The sequence below is a fragment of the Anas platyrhynchos genome, chromosome 28 (assembly GCF_047663525.1).
Source record: "Anas platyrhynchos isolate ZD024472 breed Pekin duck chromosome 28, IASCAAS_PekinDuck_T2T, whole genome shotgun sequence".
NCBI lineage: Eukaryota > Metazoa > Chordata > Aves > Anseriformes > Anatidae > Anas > Anas platyrhynchos.
In genome coordinates, this window is record NC_092614.1 from 6,988,543 (window position 1) to 7,008,452 (window position 19,910).

Here is a 19,910-nt window from a genome sequence, read left to right on the forward strand (position 1 = left end):
GAGGTCATCAAAAACTGTTCCTATTATGGAATCGGGATTTACAATCCACTACTGAATTCTCAAGAAATGAAAAAGTAATCAGGGTCATGAATCCCTTAAGCTTTGGTTCTTTGTGCAAATTCTGGACATACAAGCTGAAAACTTAGTGGCATAAGGAATAATTCCCAGCTTTTCTTGTTGGCTTGTTACTCTATCCTATCTACAGCAGAAAATTCAGTAAGAAAATACCACCAGGAAGTGAGAAAGCTTGACAAAACCAAATCAAAACAGCTACAATCTGAGAAAAAACATTGCCTTCCTGTAGAAAGAACAGTGGTATTTTAACATTTTAGAATGTGAGATCTCCTGGCATGGTGAGAAGCTTGAAATGAGAATTTCTGTTCAGGGATGTTGTATCAGCTTATTGTGTGTATTGTATCAGCTTTAGTGTCTCTTCCTTTTCCCTTGCCAAACACAGCCGCAGAACCACTTACACTTTGTAATATTCATCATGATGGTTTCTGGTGACTAAATTGCATCATGGACATCTCATGACCACAGTGTAGTGAGGAAGATTGTTTTGGGCAGCAGTGTTTTACACAAAACATGATTTTTTTTTAAAAAAAAAGAGGACACAAAAGACAAAACCCCAAATTCTCTCATGCACTTCTGAGACAATTTACATTCAGATTGATATTGAAATCAACACGATACAATATCAAATCTGGTTTAGTTTTTCAGTGCACAGGGTTCCATTAACCCCCCTGCCAAAGTGGGTGGAGGGTTAAGACAGAGGATGGAGGGAGGGGGAAAATGGGCAGTTCCAGTGATTTCCCCTTGACCTTCTTCCTTTTGCTTACAGCTGATCTAGGAATTAAATTCCTGAAATCCTGGTACTTGAAGTATATCCCCATGAGCTTGGTATGTTCCTTCAAATTTCCTTCTCAAATATGAACCTCTCTGTCAGTGAAAAGAACACCCAGTGTACATGACTGCCAGCATGCATCACCTTTAAAAAAAAAGCTATAAAAATGGCATTGGTTTCAAGAGCTGGCGTCATCCTTTCTTTCCTCTAAAGGAAATGTCTGCTTGCTGCATTACCAGGCTGTATTCTTGCAAGAGAATAATTACTTCAATATTCCTTAGTAAGACATGCACACTGTCACTGTAAATTTGACAAAGATTAATATTAGACTGGATTTAAGATGCTGTTTTTACATAATGTGCTTGTAATTACCTGGCTAATAGCAATGACTGTGATAGAGCAGTATTTCTAGTTGCTCTGGGAAAAAAAATCAAATCCCAATTTGACATTCATTGAGAGCCCATCAAGGAAATTCAGCTGGGTTCACTGGAAGGATTTCCTTTCTACTGCCAGCGAATGCATGGACAGTCCTTGCCCTCAGCTACTGACCTACAATACCAGCGTGTATGAGCCTGAATAACATCCATGAAACCTTCTGGTGCTACAGAGCAGGTGACTGCTGCCCACAGGGCCATGCTGGGTCTTCCCTACAGCAGGGACAACAATGTGCTGCCATGAGTAGTGACCCAGGGTGAGCAGAAAGGGGCAGCCGTATCTATGAGAAAGCTGTCTCAGTGGACTTCTGTATCTTGCCAAAAAGGAAACAAAGACAAATTCAGAAATAAGAGCAATGCTTTGAGGAAAAGGGTCTTCATCTGGCTTGGAACAATTAACGTTATTTCTGAGCAGAAGAGTGCCACAAGGATGCTAAGAGAGTTGGGGATGTCAGAGAATGTAGTGACAGGACAAGGGGGAACAGCTTTACAATGAAAGAGGGTAGGTTTAGATTAGATTTAGATTATGAAGAAATTATTTATTATAAGGGTGATGAGGCCCTGGCCCAGAGGAACTGTAGCTGGGGGCAGCCTGGGCTGCTGGGGGAGGTCCCTGCCCATGGAAGGGGGTGGAACCAGACAAGATTTAAGGTCCCTTCCAACTCAAACCATTCTGTGGTTCTATGACAACTATTTAAGAAATCAGGCTCAGATTGTTTCTCAGGTTTCTAGAAATCACTGGCAGCTTTTTACAGTTATAGCTTGCATTAATATATTATAGATACACAAAACAAATTTCATCTTCATTGAAGCCCAGCATAAACTCCTGCAAAATTAGCTTGCAATATTGTCACTGCCGCTGTTTACCTCTTTATCATGTCACTTGTAACTTTCTACAAATTATCCCTTCACATAAAAGAAGAAAAGAGAATTACTGTCATCAGGAGAGCACACAAACAGAAAGGTTGGTTGCAATTCAAATAAGAGTTCTAAGATTTGAATCTCATTAATGCTCCCTTCTAGAAAACTTCAAAAAAGTTTATTACTTTCTTGGTATGGTCATAGCAAAGCCAGTTAGGGTAGCAGCTGAGATGCTAACTTGCTGGTGTGACCTACCTTGTGCTGACTACACGGTTCGTACCAATCATCTGGTGAGCAGATCCTCTCTGGTTTTTCACTCTCAAGCTCCAGCAACACAACCTTGAGCTCAGCATGGGAAATCTGTCCAGCTGTTTTCACCACACAGCATGTGCACACCTTGCAAGCATGTCCAGGGAGGAGAGACTGCATTTAAACCCTTCGCAATAACCATAGTAAAGCCCAAATCTTAGGTCCTTCAGCTTTTTCCATGGTTACAGTGGGCTTCTGGAATGAGAGGCATCCTGTGCCTTCCCCTGTACATCTACTCAGCAATGCCAAATCATTACAGAACGGGCTGCAGGCATGGGAGTGCAGTCTGAAACTCTGTCCAGTTGTATCCTTGAGCTTCATTTGGTGGGGGAAAAAAAGGTGTTAAGGATTTAACATAACTCAATACCAATATTCCACAGCAAAAAGCTGCAGCAAACACACGTGCGCTCAGACATCTGCTTCTGCCTTAACTATTCTCACGCCAGTCTCACAGACATTTCTAGCCCTAATTATACCCAAGTAATTATGTTAACTAAGGACTGCTGCTGAATACAGTGGTTCTGCCTTACACTTGTGCTCCTACCACATCCCCAAAGATTTTATACCTTACTTAGTTTACTCCAAGCTATAGAAAGTGGGTGGAGTTTTACCTGTATACAGGGGAATTGACAGGGACATCAAATGTGAAGTTGGATGGCCAGATTTACAAACCATACTTTTCTCTGTCCCACAGCCAGCAGCATCCTGCTACTGATAGTCAGCCCTGATGCATATGCTGAGAACACTTTCAATATCCTTGGTCCAGAAAACATAGGTGAGCCACGGGGCCAAGTGCACTTCTACGTCAGGCCACTGTTTTACTGGGAAATTAATGATCATCAAGCTGCAGTGTTACGCAGTCAAGGACAGAACTTCCTCTCCCATATCTAGTCATACAAAGAAGGACGCAAGGCCAGTGGCCTTGCATGGTATCAGAATACCCTATAGTATCAGAAGGGCTTTCCTTAAAGCGTTATGCTTTGAATAATCAGCTGGTTTCAGCAGACAAAAGAATCTATTGCTTTCCATTAGTGCACTTACCACCCACCATTTTAGGAAGCCATACAGTCTTCAATAAGCTAAATCAGCTTTCTCAGAACTATCAGGTATTGGCTACAGCAGAGGATGGATATTAGATTTGCTGAGCCAGGTCACCAGAAAAACAATTGGATTCTGCATTCTTGCACAAAACTGAAATGTAAGTGCACAGCCATAAATACTGCACTTCTTTCTTCCAGAAATGACATATGATATTCATAATGGCTCAAATATTCAAACAAATCTCAATTGTGTTGTTATGGTTTGCACAGTAATTAGCCACCAGGGAAAAGTGCTTTCAATTAATGAATGTAAACATGCCACCATCTAGTTATACCATTATATGTTCTGCTCAATTTCAAGACTAAGAGACGGAAGTTATAGCATCAGGCCAAAACTCACGACACAAACGAAAAGCATGGCTGGGACTTGAAATCAACACTTTTCTCCTCTGCATGCCACTGCCTAACACTCCCTCATGTCTCCTGCTACCATGGCGAGGAAGGACATGATGCAGTTCATGACTTTGTTGACCTGTGCCAAGCCACTGACCTCCTGACTGCTAAGACAAAATTCTCTGCTGGACAACCTTTCTTTTGACTAGATCTTAGCAAGCATACAGCACAAAGGAAACCTGCAAGTTTATACTTGGGGCATGCAAGGGGAGTATTAGGGCCATGAAGCACAGGAAGACTTCACTGTTTTATGTTCTTGCTCTATTTATCCTCACTAGTTGGCAAAGAAAACTACTAAGCATGGGTCTCTTTCAGCCAATGCCATCTTAGAATACATGGTGTCATTCTTCTTAGAAGCAACCAAACCCCCAGTGAACATACAGCAGGTGTAGGCTGCTTCTGAAACACAACCCAAGGCTGGCAGAAATTGAATCTGACCTTAGAAATTGAATACTGACTCCAGCAGGCCGTGGAAGCAGGAGCCCCTCTGGTGCCTGAGAGCCAGCTAAGATGGGTCATGTTCCTAGCAAGGTGCACTGTTTTGCCCCTCACCTGAATTTTGCTGGTTCACTGCTTTTGTACACTGCTTTTCCAGCACATAACACAGGCAGCTCAGAACAGGGTGGGGGCTGGCAGAGGGACTGTGAGCACAGAGTTCGTGGGGCATGAGGGCAATAGATACATGTCTGTAATTGCTCTTATCTGGGAGAGAGGAGGAAAGGTTTGCTCCTTAAGCAGTAGTCCAGGGCCACTGCAGGATGCCAGTTAATTTTGGTTTATTGCAAGTTATGCCTTTTTAAAAAGCTTAATTTAGGAGCCAAAAAAGGTTGGGGGTGAGGAGAGGGGGTGACCAGTGCAATAGCCATCCTTGTACTTGCTTCACTCCCAAGACAGGTCTGTGTCTTATGCTCAGGATGCCCGGGACTGCAGGCTGCAAAGGCCAAATCTGTGACATTTTCCCCAGGCAATTCCTTTCTGGTTCTACAACTGAGGTAAAAAGGCAGACTTGACAGCTTCCTGGAGCTACAGGAAAGTACAAGACGTACACATTGCTGAATATCTTGGAGAAAGGTACATTAGAATCCCAACTGGGACAATTTACACACAGCGATAACAGCCTGAAATCTCTGAATAAATTGCTGATTTTGAAATAGTGAATGACACGTTAGCAATAATGCACACTGAACAACGTGTGAGAATAAAAGAATAGATTTCATAGCTCTTTCTATCCTCTCGTCATGTATATTTGTGTGAGAATTCTTGCTGCCAGAGAGCCAGTGTGCCTAAAAGCTTCTTGAAGACTCTTTGACAAGCAGTTCCAGTTTATAGATGGAAAGTTTTGATGGCTTTTTTCCTTTACCCAAAAAATATGTAAGTTACATTTTCTACATTTTTAAGCTTTATTTTCTACCCATCTTTGATTTCTCCCCTCTAGCAAAATTAGTTGTCTAGAAAGAGTAAAAAGATGAGGCCTAATAAACAACAGATGTTCAGATCCAGTAAAAAATTTTTCAGTAACAGTTTTATTGTTTTGTTTCATTTTTTGGGGAAAAAAAAGGGGGGGGGGACCTGAGGAACCAGAAGTTGACTACACAAACAACAAAAACAACAAAATAACACACGCACACACACACACTATATACCTCAACACTATACACCTCACTGAGAAAAGTCTCCATTCAGAATTAAAAGGGTTCATATTCTGCACAGTGATCTTTTTTGAAAATAACTCATTTCTTGTGGAATGCCCTCACTTTTCGTCAAAATATTTAGATACTACCTTAACAAAGTTTCTGTGGAAACCTGTCAGCTCCTCAGTACTCCTGGTTATTATCAGCCCAGTGCTGGCGGTGGCAACTGGCACTCAGGACAGCCGGTCCCTTCTCTCCCTCACCTCCCTGCTGCTGGTTTCCCCAATCACTGCAGCTCCCTCTGTCACCCTACTGCCTGGAGGGCCACGCTCCATGACAGCACACTGCTGCCCTGCGGCCAGTGTTTGTCACCTGAGCTGTTGTTGCAGACAACAATTTTAAAGCAAGGTGATTCATTTGGCCAAGCTCACCTGCAGCAAAGCTTTCCTCCTAAATCTTCATGTTGCAGCCTCCAGCCCAAAGCAGCATTGCAACTGCATTTCATGTTCCATTAATACATCAATACCTTGCAATGAGAGTCTCATGCATGAAGTGCCCCAAACCTGCCCATCATCCACTCCCTCCTTCCCAGTTCCTAGTCTCCTGAAAGCCAAGGACATCTTGTGAAATAGGTGCATGCCTTTCTGGAGTGGTCTGCTGTGCAGGTGGAAACAAACCAAACTACAGCAGAAAGACTGGAAGCAGCAGGAGAAAATTACCACAGGTCTCTTCCATTCTCACCCTGGTTGAGCCGATGAATAACCAGAGTATTCTGTCTTCAGCTCAGAACAAACTTGGTAGAAGTATACTTTGTTAGATCAGCTGGAACAGATGCTGCTGCTATGGTCCATATCAGCCAGAAAATGTCAGGCAGCAGCAGTAGCAGAATCGTTACTTTCATTAAAATGATAGAAGCCTAAACAGGAAGATATTACTAGAGGAAATCCACTGGTATGCACTCCAAGCCCCCAGAGCTCTGTGTTAGAGCCCCAGTGGGTCAAAAATCTCTCTGTAACCACCAATTTTCAGCCCTAAAGGACTTGGTTTGTGGGCCAATGTTGCAAAGCACAGACGAAAGCATGACAGACACCAGCAGAGTCAGATCATGCTTCACCATTTTATTGCCCAAATAGCCCAACTTTTATAGTGAATTTTACAGGGGTGGACAGTGTTTCACACAAGATTATTGGTCAAAAGCACCCAGACAAACCGTTAAGAAAATAACACCACCTGCAAAAAAAGAACACCCCCTTTTGATTAGAAGTTAGGAAAACAACCCCCTTTGTGCTTAACGGTCACGTAGGCCTAGTCCTTGAGGCCAGCTGCTGATAACAATATTTTCTGAGTTCCTTAATTGGGTGATGTGGGAGTCATTGCCGTGGGAGCTTCTCACAGTTACTCTGGCAGCTTGGTTTGCTCAGCTGCAGCAGGCCCTGAGATTTCTAAGGCCTACCCCTGGTTGCTTATGTCCACGTCCTGTATGCCAATTCCCAACAGGCCAACATAGCAAGTGTCTCAAAAGCAAGCTGCTGTGCATGGACAGATCACTGCTGAAAATGGCAACGTCACAATTTGTGACCCAGTTATGGATTTCCTGGATGTTCTGGACAGACTTGCCTTAAAAATATAAATTTACCTCCAGACCAAAGAAATGGCACTCCTCCCAAAAGAAAAAATCCCAAAGGCAACACTTTCTTTTTTCCCCAGTTTCTCTAACCTCAGCTTCTTCTGTTTTGTATTCAGTGAATAGCATTTATCTAGTTTAAAGATTTCTAACTAGAAAAAACTACTTTCAACTCTAATCTTTAGTAATCACCTGACCTTTAGATTTCATTTTCAATGATGAAAATCAGAATACAGGCTTTGTTTTCATCTGTTTTTCTCCCTTGACACGAAGCAAACAGCTGCAATTTCCTAATTTTTCTTTAAACAAAACTGAGTTGACAGCATGTTCATAGCTCTGCCATTTCCCAGTACTCTCAATATGCCAAGGCCAATTTAGGTTGAGGCATAAACCATCTATATGAAGCGTTTAAAGGACTGAATCTATCACTCTCTATGTAACATTGTAGGAGTGGATATTTAGAATTAGAGCTCAGTGACTTGTTCATATTTGAACTGAAATATTCAGTTCTGCTTCTCATGGAAGCTTTGTAACTTAAAATAACCTGATATTCTGAAAGAACTATCCCCAAAGTTTACTTCAAATATTGGGTAACAAAGACAAAATGTAGACAGCTAATGTGAAGATGATACTCTCAAAGGAACTGCTTGACATAACAAAGATAAAGGGCAAGTAATAGAGACATCAGTTTAAAGATGAGCTCTGATTTTCATTCAGAAGTCAACCTCATCACACAGGAAGTTTCAAAAGTCTTCACTGACTGCTTTTGGCAAGTGTGACACTTTTTCTGATGCCCATCCTCACACACACACACCTTGCTATGCAAAACAGACCGCTACCAAAACTGCAGGGCCATCTGCCATGCCAAGGCAGCCACAAAGTCCAGGTGAACCAGCGCTCATTCTTCAGCTGTGATTTACATCCTTTTTGTGTGGCAGGCCTTCATTGCTTCAAGGCACTCTCCTCTCAGCCACTATTCGTCAGCCCTGCCTGATCGTTCATTCATCTTGGAATCTAAGGTGTGTTCCCCAAAGTTTTCTTCAGTGGGTATACTTCACAAGCATCAACATTCAAAGCAGCAACCCTACTCTCTTCCTTTCAAAAGAAGCAAATGGCCCTGTTGGAGAAATCAAATACTCGATTCTAGTGAAGCACCTATTTTTTGTTTCGTTACAATGTCCATACTTGACAGATTGATTTCAGTGCAGTTCCCCAGACCTATTTTATCCCAGTAGCAGACAATTGAAAACATTCTTGGTTTCTCACTCTTGCCTGTTCCCACTGACCTTTTCCTTGAATCAGTATTGCTACACAGAGGATTAGAAATTAGTTTCCTAGATTTGTGATCTGTTTGAAGTGCACAGTAGCAGATCTAGCTGTGTTACTAACATCTATCATCTGGTAAGTGGTATTATCAAAGGAGTTAAGTTTCCTAGTCATATTCTGCTTTTGCTGAATATAAACCAATGAATACAAAAAGACGGACTCTTTCCTGGCCCCTTTTCTGGCCTCTTTCAGCATAAATATGAACCTAAACACCTGGTATGAAGCACTACATCTCCTCCACTGAAGTCCTTGTTTGAATTCCTAGAATCACAGAATCTCAGAATTTCTAGGTTGGAAGAGACCTCAAGATCATCGAGTCCAACCTCTGATCTAACACTAACCAGTCCTCCACTAAACCATATCGTTAAGATCAACATCTAAAGGTCTTTTAAAGACCTCCAGGGATGGTGACTCCACCACTTCCCTGGGCAGCCCGTTCCAATATCTAACAACCCTCTCAGTAAAGAAGTTCTTCCTAAGATCCAACATAAACCTCCCATGGTGCAACTTCAGCCCATTCCCCCTCATCCTAGCACCAGGCACATGGGAGAACAGACCAACCCCCACCTCGCTACAGCCTCCTTTGAGGTACCTGTAGAGAACAATAAGGTCGCCCCTGAGCCTCCTTTTCTCCAGGCTGAACAACCCCACCTCCCTCAGCCGCTCCTTGTAGGACTTGTTCTCCAGACCCCTCACCAGCTTCGTTGCCCTACTCTGGACTCGCTCAAGCACCTCAATGTCCTTCTTGGAGTGAGGGGCCCAAAACTGAACACAGTACTCAAGGTGCGGCCTCACCAGAGCCGAGTACAGGGGGACAATCACTTCCCGTGACCTGCTGGCCACACTGCTTCTTATACAAGCCAGGATGCTGTTGGCCTTCTTGGCCACCTGAGCACACTGCTGGCTCATATTCAGCCAACTATCCACCAATACTCCCAGGTCCTTCTCTGCCTGGCAGCTTTCCAACCACTCATCTCCCAGCCTATAGCTCTGCTTGGGGTTATTGCGCCCCAGGTGCAGGACCCAGCACTTGGCCTTGTTGAACTTCATACGGTTGACCTCAGCCCATTGGTGCAGCCTATCCAGATCCTCCTGCAGAGCCTTCCTACCCTCGAGCAGATTGACACATGCACCTAACTTGGTGTCATCTGCAAACTTACTGAGGGTGCACTCAATCCCCTCATCCAGATCATCGATAAAGATATTGAAAAGGACTGGTCCCAGTACTGAGCCCTGGGGAACACCACTAATGACTGGCCTCCAACTGGATTTGACTCCATTCATCACAACTCTTTGGGCTCAGCTATCCAGCCAGTTTTTAACCCAATGAAGCGTACGCCAACACAAGCCACGAGCAGCCAGTTTCTTGAGGAGAATGCTGTGGGAAATGGTGTCAAAGGCCTTACTGAAGTCAAGGTAGACCACATCCACAGACTTTCCCTCATCCACCCAGCGCATCACTTTGTCATAGAAGGAGATCAGGTTCGTCAAACAGGACCTGCCTTTCATAAACACATGCTGATTGGGCCTGATCGCCTGGTTGCCCTGTAAGTGCCACGTGATGACACTCAAGATAATCTGCTCCATGAGCTTCCCTGGCACTGAGGTCAAACTGACAGGCCTATAGTTCCTGAGGTCTACTCTCTGGCCCTTCTTGTAGATGGGCGTCATATTTGCTAACCGCCAGTCAACTGGAACCTCCCCCCATAGCCAGGACTGCTGATAAATGATGGAAAGTGGCTTGGCCATCTCCTGCGCCAGTTCTCTCAGTATCCTCAGATGGATCCCTTCTGGCCCCATTGACTTGAGTACATCCAAGTGCCATAGCAGGTTGCCAACCATTTCCTCATGGACAGTGAGGGCCACATTATGTTACCCATCCCCTTCCACCAGTTCAGGGTACTGGGTATCCAGAGAGCAACTAGTTTTGCCGCTAAAGGATGAGGCAAAGAAGGCATTAAGCAGCTCCACCTTTTCCTCATCTTTTGTAACAAGGTTTCCCCCCGCATCCAGTAAAGGATGGAGATTCTCCTTAGTCCTCCATTTTGTGTTGATGTATTTGTAAAAACACTTTTTTTTTTTGTTGTGTTTAATGGTAGTAGATTGAGCTCCAGATGAGCTTTGGCCTTTCTAATTTTGTCCCTGCACTGCCTTGCAACATCCTTATAGTCCTCCCTAGTGGCCTGCCCTCTTTTCCAAAGATTATAAACCCTCTTTTTTCTCCTAAGCTCAAGCCACAATTCTCTGTTCAGCCAGGCCGATCTTCTTCCAAGCCAGCCTGTCTTTGGGCACGTGGGGACAGACTGCTCCTGCGCCATTAAGATTTCCTTCTTGAAGAGCATCCAACCTTCCCGGACTCCTCTGCCCTTCAGAACTGCCTCCCAAGGGACTCTGCCAACCAGTGTCCTGAACAGTTCAAAGTAGGCCCTCTGGAAGTCCAATACAGTGGTTTTCCTGGCTCCTTTGAGAATGGAGAACTCTACCATTTCATGGTCACTCTGCCCAAGACAGTTTCCAACCACCACATCTCTCACCAGTCCTTCTCTGTTTGTGAAGAGAAGGTCTAGTGGGGCACCTCCCCTGGTAGTCTCACTAACCAGCTGCATCAGGAAGCTATCTTCCATGCTCTCCAGAAACCTCCTAGACTGCTTTCTCAGGGTTGTGTTGTGCCTCCAGGATATATCTGGGAAGTTGAAGTCACCCACAAGAACAAGTGCTGACAATTTCACAACTTTTGTCAGCTGCCCGTAGAACTCATCAGTCTCCTCATCCTGATTCAGTGGTCTATATAACAGACCCCCACCAGGATGCTTGCCTTGTTGGCCTTCCCACTGATCCTAACCCATAGGGACTCAACCTTATCATTCCCAGCCTCAAGTTCCACGACATCAAAACTCTCTCTGATATAGAGAGCCACACCACCACCCCTTCCATGCTGCCTATCCCTTCTGAAGAGCTTATAGTCAGACATTGCAGCACTCCAGTCATGGGAGTGGTCCCACCACGTTTCTGTGATGGCAACCAAGTCATAGCCTGCCTGCCACATGATGGCTTCCAGAGCCTCCTGTTTGTTACCCATGCTGCGTGCATTAGTGTAGATGCTCTTCAGTTGGGCCATTGCCTTCTCTCCCAGCCTTGCCATTGTTACCCCTAGCACAGCTCTAACAAGTCTTGTTTCAGCCCCATCCCCCTTCTTACCTAGTTTAAAGCCATCTCAATGAGCCCCTCCATCTCCTGGCCTAGGATCTGGTTTCCCCTTAGAGACAGGGACCCATCTGCGGCCATCAGGCCAAGTGACAAGTAAAGTGCCCCATTGTAAAAAAAAACAAAACAAATTTTCTGTGTTGGCACCAGCCTCTGAGGCACGTGTTTTCTGTGGGCTTTCTGTGAATGTGCTCTTTTCTTTCATTTATTACCTAGTAACCTATTCTGTCAGGTGCTGCCTTCATTTCATTTCTCTCAGAGCCAAGTAAATCTTTGGCACTCAAAACAATAATAAATATTTTCTGTTCATTTTGACATTTTCATAATACAAACAATTCAATTACCTGGCATCCACCAGCAGCACAAATACCGTGAAAAAAGTATAATTGACCTCAGGGGTTAACTTTCCACACCAAGGAGGGATGTGTCAACAACAATTTGTTTCAATGTTTCATAAAACACAGCTTAAGTTCCTTCCCATCAACAAGGTAAAAATAGCCCTTCAGGAAGCACAATCTTCCTTAACAAGGCATCTGCTTTTGCTGAACATTTGCCTTTAGAGTAACTCTAAAACTAGCTGAGCAGTTAGAAACCCAAACAGTTTGATGTAAAAATAATTTGTGAAGAGCATGGCAAGTGCTTCCTGGAATATATTCTACACGGATATTAACCATGTATACATTTTCAAGTGATCTCACGATACCTTTTGGAAGTAAGAGTAACACATTTCACAAGTCTCAGCATGAGTTTTTATTTCTTTAGTTAGTTAGTTAGAACCAGTGTTTTTTAAAGCAGTTTATTCATTTTCAGGTGCTTCCCTTTGAGAAGAGAAGCAATGCATGACTTCAGTAACAGTACATGGACATCCATGTAGAAGGAATGGTCAGGTAGGTTGTATGGATACAAGAAACTGCATTTCAAAAGACATAGGGGAAATACAAGCTATATATCATTAATTTGAGGTCTTTGTTGGCCTAATAATACATTTCATTTATACTGTGCTGCTGAAACTACATCACACATCTTCCCACCGGGAAGACACTTGGGAGACACTTTCCTGGGTGATTCCTCCAGACTACACACTTACTGGTTGGAAATGATCTGTGCCAGCAGATCCCATACAGGTTCAACATGGCTGTTCTGAATCTCATCTGACAGTGGTTCCAGGCTTTGCTGCTGCCTCTGTCCCCACATACATTTCAAAACATCATTCATTTTAACTACAACCCCCTGATGCCAGTGACAGTCAGAGGAAAAGACTGATGACAGACTAGATGGAGACTAGAGTATGGGGTAAAACCAAACTCTGCTGTCCAAGAATAAGAAATAATTATAAAGCAAACTGCCAATTCCCTCAATCATGACCAAAGGTCCCTTTGAACCCATCCTGCTGTGTTTGCAGGAGAGAATCACATGCCTAAAAATGCTACATATGCTGCATCTCTTTATACCTTTCAAATATAATCTCTCCCTCAGGCACCTAGCACACCTCAGAAACCTACTGAGGACATCACCACTGTTCTGGCAATATTTGCACCCTCAAAGAGAATATTTATTCCATCTTCCCTGGGCACATAAGATAGTTAATACCGTGTAAAAATGTTAAGGAAGCAATACAAAAATAAGGGCAGTAGGATATCTGCTATCATAATTCTTCACTTCTCTATGTAAAAATACCAATGTCTTCCTTCTGTGGGATTTCATTCAGGACTGTTCCATTTAATTTGGTGTTCCTGCAACCATCTTAATTTCTCTGCAAAGAACATATCCCTAGCAAAATTATGATCTCAAATAAGCGCACTGTAATGCTAATATCTACATCTGCCAGGCTCTTTATTTCCACGGCATGCATCTCTTTAAAGGCAGAAAGAAGCAGGGTCCCAGAGGATGAGATTTTCCACATGGTGTTTCTAATGATACTACTGGAGTCACTCAGCAGTGAGACGAATTAGAACCATGGTTACAAATTGCTCCTGGGGATCAGAGAGAACACACATGATGCCAGGTAATGATTGCTTGCTACCCTTAGGGCAAGAGGTGATCTCACATATTTTATATATCCACAGTGATTCTCAGTCAGTGAAGGGAAACACACTCGTAGGTGCAGTTCAGCTTAGGCTGCAACAGGTCACCTGAGATGCAAACTAATGTACCTATTCCCTTCCATGGCAATTAAGAGATTCTAAGAGTGAGTGAAAGAAAATGCTCCCATGACAACTCCGACACCTAAACTTGGGTTATTTCTCTCCTACTCAAGTCTAGCAAAGGAGATAAAGACTTATTGTAAGTCTGCCAGTTCTCAGTCTTCCTGAACAGCAAGTCCAGAATGCTGCCAAAACGTCATTGCTTAGATTTGGTTTTCCAACCCTAACCCTATCAGTTTGCTGTCCATTTGGGATTCCAGCTGTGCAGGAACCCACCCACTCTGCAATGAGGTAGGTCACCTATACTCCCCAGGGGACAGATGCTTAGGTCTTACAGCACAACAAGCAAAAGAAGAGAGCAGAATGGCACAGCTGGTACAAGGATGCTAAGCATTGTCACAGTTCTCTTAAGATGAGTCTATTCAGATTCTCTCCGTATTGTGGGGACCTGCCTTCCAAGCCCCGACTTGTTGGAAGAAGTGTCCAGGAAATTTTGCCCAGAACCTGGACTATTCCAATAGTGTTTCAGTGGGTAGAGAGAGCAATTGATTGTCTACTTATGGGTTTTTAAAGAATGGGCACATTTATTAACATGAGGAGGACAGCCTGTTGGCAGCTTCCAACCAACAAAATCTGCTGTCATAGCAGAATATCAGGTCTGCCAAGCAAACATGCCACAAAATGTGCAGGGAGTGCACTGGAAGCTAACTGTGGCATCTCTGGGTGTGAAATAATCCAGCACCAGGAAGACAAATCTGGAGGAGCATCTCTGGACCATCACAAGTCTGTGTGAAATTCCAGTGTTGGCTCCAGGACTAAGCCAGACTCTGCCTCATCCCAAACTCTGTAGAAGTCTTAATGAGGCCAACAGGTCAAATTCCTATTCCAAAGCTGTTCAGATATGAGTCTAAGCTACTTACAGAAGCGTTATTTGCAGTCAGTGAGGAGAAACAGGGATTCCAGGGCAGGTAATAATCTTGTCACCACATCCAGATTGAAGACCAGGAAGGTGTGGTATCTGACAGAGGAAGCCACCAGCACAGTGCTTACTTCCCAACCCCTCACAGCCACCTGTTTACATGCCTCTGCAGCAAACCCACAGGCCCATCCCCAGTTCCTCACCAGAAACCGCAAAAATGTTCTGATTTATAGGGCAATGTCTGAAAGAACTAAACCAATTTCCTATTAACAGCAGATATACGGTACTTTAGCTTTACATCATCTGAAAAAACAGTAGGAAATTCCCCTCTGTATAATGAGGATTACAGGCCAGTAAGTGACTCGTTCACTGTCAGACCAAAGGTATTGCACAGTGAGGAGCTGAGCCTAGCCTCTTGAACTGCATTCACTAACAGCTTGACCTCTTCCTCTCCCACTGCTGTGATCTGTTGCTTCCAAACTTCTGCATAAGTGAAACAAAAATCTGGCACTTTAATTAAGGCCAGCGTTTACCCAGGAAATTTCTTCTTTTAGCTCCACAGCTTTTGTGGATACACTGAATAAGAAGCACATGGAGTGCTGGAATTAAGAGGATGTAAAAATAATCCATACAGAACAGCACAGCAAGGAACACCTTGAGAATCCATCAGTCTGAAATCCGTCTGGATACCCTCTGCACAGATGGCAAAGAAAGATGAATTTGACAGAGCAATACTTAAAATTCAGTTTTCATCCAAAGACCAAAGCACTTAACAAAATAATTGAGCTTAACATCCGTGTTGAGAGCTCAACACTGCTATCATCATCACAGGAGAAAGGCTGGATTATGACTGGCTGAAGGAAGCACAACGCATCCTTAACAGGCTATTCACTACTCCTCAGAAACCAGTAAGACAGAAAAATGGCAGCCCTCACAATTTTGATACAAAAGGATGGAGTTGCGTTGCTTTTTATGCAAATTTTGAACCCACCACAGTTCGTGTTCTATCCCCGAGAAATAATACACTTTACCTAGGCAGAAAAGTGACAGTCTGTGCTATTGCTGCATTTTTTCTGGGTTACTTATCAAATACAATATCCTAGGAACAAGAGACCTTTTAAAAGAATTGTTTTCTGTTTGTTTTTAGCTACACCAATAATTGATCCCAACTGGCTACCACAGGCTCCAAGAAACTCAGTTGTTCTCCTGACCTCCCTCACAGTCTGCCTTTCTCTTCTCTCCTCCCCTGACAGATGACTGTGGGAATTTGTGCAGTTAGACAGAAATCCCCCATCCATGCATTGTCGGCATTAATGTAACACCAAGAAGCTGGAACAGTAGGATTCTGATCCGGTGAAGTACAAGATTTATCACCCCTATGAAGACATACAGACTCTGCCTTTGGTCAGTCAATAAATTGTTAGTAGTCAAAACACCCCTTACAACCTGCCAATCTCCCACTTATCTTCCTATATCCGGTCCCAGAAGAACTGAGCTACTCTTTTTTTTTTTTTTCTTTTTTCCTGGATCACAGAAAGAATAGAATATCCTTCCGCATAAAATAATCATTGCAGAGGTGGGAAGAGCACCCAATTTGTGCAAACCCTGAAATATATAACCATTTATTTGAGTAAGTTTTCCTACTTAATGTTTACTGTCACGCTGTATGCATCCAGGCAAAGAGTATTTTTGATATGTTCTGCAAAGCATTCAGTATACTAAACAGTGCATTAAAGGACCATTAATATTCCAAAACAGCATGCTGGAAGTTGAGAAGTGCCAGCAGTAAGGTCATTGCAGCTGCCCTTTCCTCTCCAGCTACCTAATGATACGATTTCTCTCTGTCTCATTCTCAGAAATGACTGAAACTGTTCAAAATAGCTTAGATGGAAACAGACACATACACAATTTTAACCCCAAAGTGCTTGGCAGAATAACTGGAACTCTAAGAAGTGTAAATCAAGTGTCACTGTGTAGTGCAAGTTGTATTGCTAGTTTCCACAGATTCCATCTACAGCAAGTAATTAATACAGGGGTCACTGACTCTCCATTGGGTAAATAAATAAATAAATAAAGCTCAGAGCATTTAAACAATTTTCCTGTTGTGACACACATAGCAAAGGGAAAGCACAGTAATCCTGAGTCACAATCCTACACAAACACACTGAGTCCATCTTCATTTTGTGGAAATCTTAGAAAGGCAAGTTCCTGAAATGGGAAAGGGATTTCTATGGAGCAATCAGAAAAAGAAAGGGAAAGAAATACTAGATATTAGAAAAGTTCCCCAACAATAGGCTCCTTTTCCTAAAAAGCATGATCCAAGAGCATGCTGAGCATCTCCCTAGAACAAGGAACTGTTAACTAGAAGAATAAACTGAGCATCTGGGTGGGGAGGTCACCATCACCTCCAGGTCTGGATCTATTTTCTCCTGCTTTCTATGAGGGATGTGTGCAGCCATCGTGAGAAGGAAAGAAAAATCTGTCCTCAGGGTCACTGCCATATGCAGTCCTGAAATTGCAGATGTGAAAGCACACAAAGTTAAGAGGGTACTTCACATCAAGCCAAACGTTCAAGGTCACAGTGTTCTTCCTCTCTGCTTCTTGAAACCAATAGTGCCCCAATGTACTTTCTGCTTCCCACTGCATGTAGGAAGTGAAAATCTGCATTCTCCACATCACTGCCAAAGAAGCCAACAGCATATATGTACAAGCGATAACAAGCAGAGTCTCAGGGATGTTTGGAGATGTTTATGATAAACACCACAAAGTCCCATTCTGGTCTGAGAGAAGACAGCAGCTCATCTTTGAGCTGTGATTTCAGGCAGTTGCAAAAGATTCATAAAGAATTATTCAGCAGACATGTAATCCCCCATGATAAGAAATACCAACTATTTGGAACAGGATTTCTCTGTGTAAATTGAAATCAGCTCTGTGTAAAGCTGAATTAAACCTTTGTCACAAAACTGCAGACCTGTCAGTTATATTTTTTCCAGGTTAAGCTGGCAAAATCCATTGAGAACACAGTCTTCAAACAGAACTTTTTACTGCAATAGTTGCTTTTAGAATAACAGCAATAAGATGATCCATTCTTCAAACTCATTAAACCAGATTGCTTTACAGCACAAAATCATGAACTGCACCATGTTCTACTTAGAGAACTATTTCATGAGCGATACTGATTTTCTACAGTAAAGCTGCTTTATTTCCATAATTATCCCTCTTGAGAGATTTTGTTAATTGTTCCTCCCTCTTCCCCTAGCTTTAATTCCAGTTTTCCCTCTCCATCCTAAGGGAATAGAACCAAACGGTTTTCATCTGGAATTTGGAAAGCTGGTCAGCTTTCATTATGGTCTCAGTCACTTTTAATCAGCTGCCCTAAAGAACAACTGGAAATAATTAACTGAGCTTCTCCTGGGCTTTCAGGTTCAATAGAAAGACAATCAACTGAAGATAGACAAAAGGACAACACTCTTATGAAAGTCTGGGAACTTCCCAAGAACTCCTGGATGTAAGATCAAGCACAGGGATGTCTGTCAGTGCCAGTTAAGAACCTAGGCAAAAAGTCCTGCAAGATTAGTATGTAATTTACAAGTGCATTTTATGCTGCCCATTTCTCTGGCTTTGTCCTGGATATTATTTCTCCAACATTGTGGATAATGTCAGTCAAGTGCTCTTGCATAAATACAGACATGACCTAATTTTCAAATCTCCCCAGTACATAGAGCAATCATCTACCTACTGCAGGAAACAGATAGTCATGAGCCAAAGTGTTTGAAATAGTGTGACATAGATGGTGGCTGTTCTGCATGGAGCAGTATGCAGGAAAGCTAGCAGAGAAGTCCAGAAGCAGAACAGTCACCATTTCTAATAGTAGCAGGGAAAAATATAGCATTGCAGTACTTAGCTTAAAAGCTTTGAGAATTTCAGCTTCACCAGATGGGACTGAGCTGATCTAACAGCTCCCAATGACAGCATCTGCTTCCCTTTGCTCATAGATCTCGCCTCTTTCCCTCACCTCAAGCCAGCTCCAAGCCTAGTAGAGTCCTTCCCTGAGCAGATTCACCCCACCAACAAGAAGCTGCTTTTCAGGCAGGTGAATTGACTCATCAGACAATTAATGAGCTCAGCCAGAACTAGCACAAACAAAGGATGAGCATAAGAGAACTTCCATTCAGCAGTAATGAATCATGAGTTCAGTCCAGGTGATCATGAAAGATGTTCCTCCTGCTGCAGAGACCAGATGGTGATGAGGTGAAGAATGCACAGAGAGACAGATCACCTGTGGAAGCCTACTTTGAAGCTGCTGCTCGACATTATCAAAAACAATATAACCATTCAAAGTTATTTTTATGTTTATGGAAATAAGACTAAATCATCACCTCTAGCAGATATCTCTGTGTTGCAGATAATTGGTTCCAGTAAGCCTTTTTCTATTTGGAAGTAGGATCTTTGTAGCTAGTCTGTGCAAAAGGCAGAGGCCAGCAGGACTGCTGTTACTCAAGGGAAACAATGGTGCTTGTAGCTAAAGTGCAGTGCTGTTTTTTTGCCTTTTTAGAGAGCCAGTTTTGGGGAGGTGGGGAAATACTCATAGAAAAATGAAGCAGCCTTCACAGAATCACAGAATTTCTAGGTTGGAAGAGACCTCAAGATCATCGAGTCCAACCTCTGACCTAACGCTAACAGTCCCCACTAAACCATATCCCTAAGCTCTACATCTAAATGTCTTTTAAAGACTTCCAGGGTGCTTGTAGCTAAAGTGCAGTGCTGTTTTTTTGCCTTTTTAGAGAGCCAGTTTTGGGGAGGTGAGGAAATACTCATAGAAAAATGAAGCAGCCTTATTACATATTTGTATCATGTCCTTATCTGAATGGAGCTGTACTCTAATATCAAGCTCCTGTAAAATGGACTTCAAAATGGGTAAGTGTGGTCAAGGTAGGTGAGATCGCTCAGAAGAGTTAGATCAGGACACAAAGCTCTTCAGATCACCCACATACTATACAGCCGTTGCTCAGCAGTTTAAGTTTCCTCATAGAATTCCTTCCCAGCAGAAATAAGTGCTGAAAAAAATCCCTATTCCCTCTTAATTTCTGTCTGCTTCACCATAAAATCACTTTTTACAAC

General features: G+C 43.0%; 1 protein-coding gene across 3 annotated transcripts in view; it reads right to left on the reverse strand.

Annotated features, from left to right (window-relative positions):
• Nucleotides 1–19,910, reverse strand: part of ASIC2 (acid sensing ion channel subunit 2) — a 551,273-nt gene that overhangs the window by 370,869 nt on the left and 160,494 nt on the right. The window lies entirely within an intron of this gene.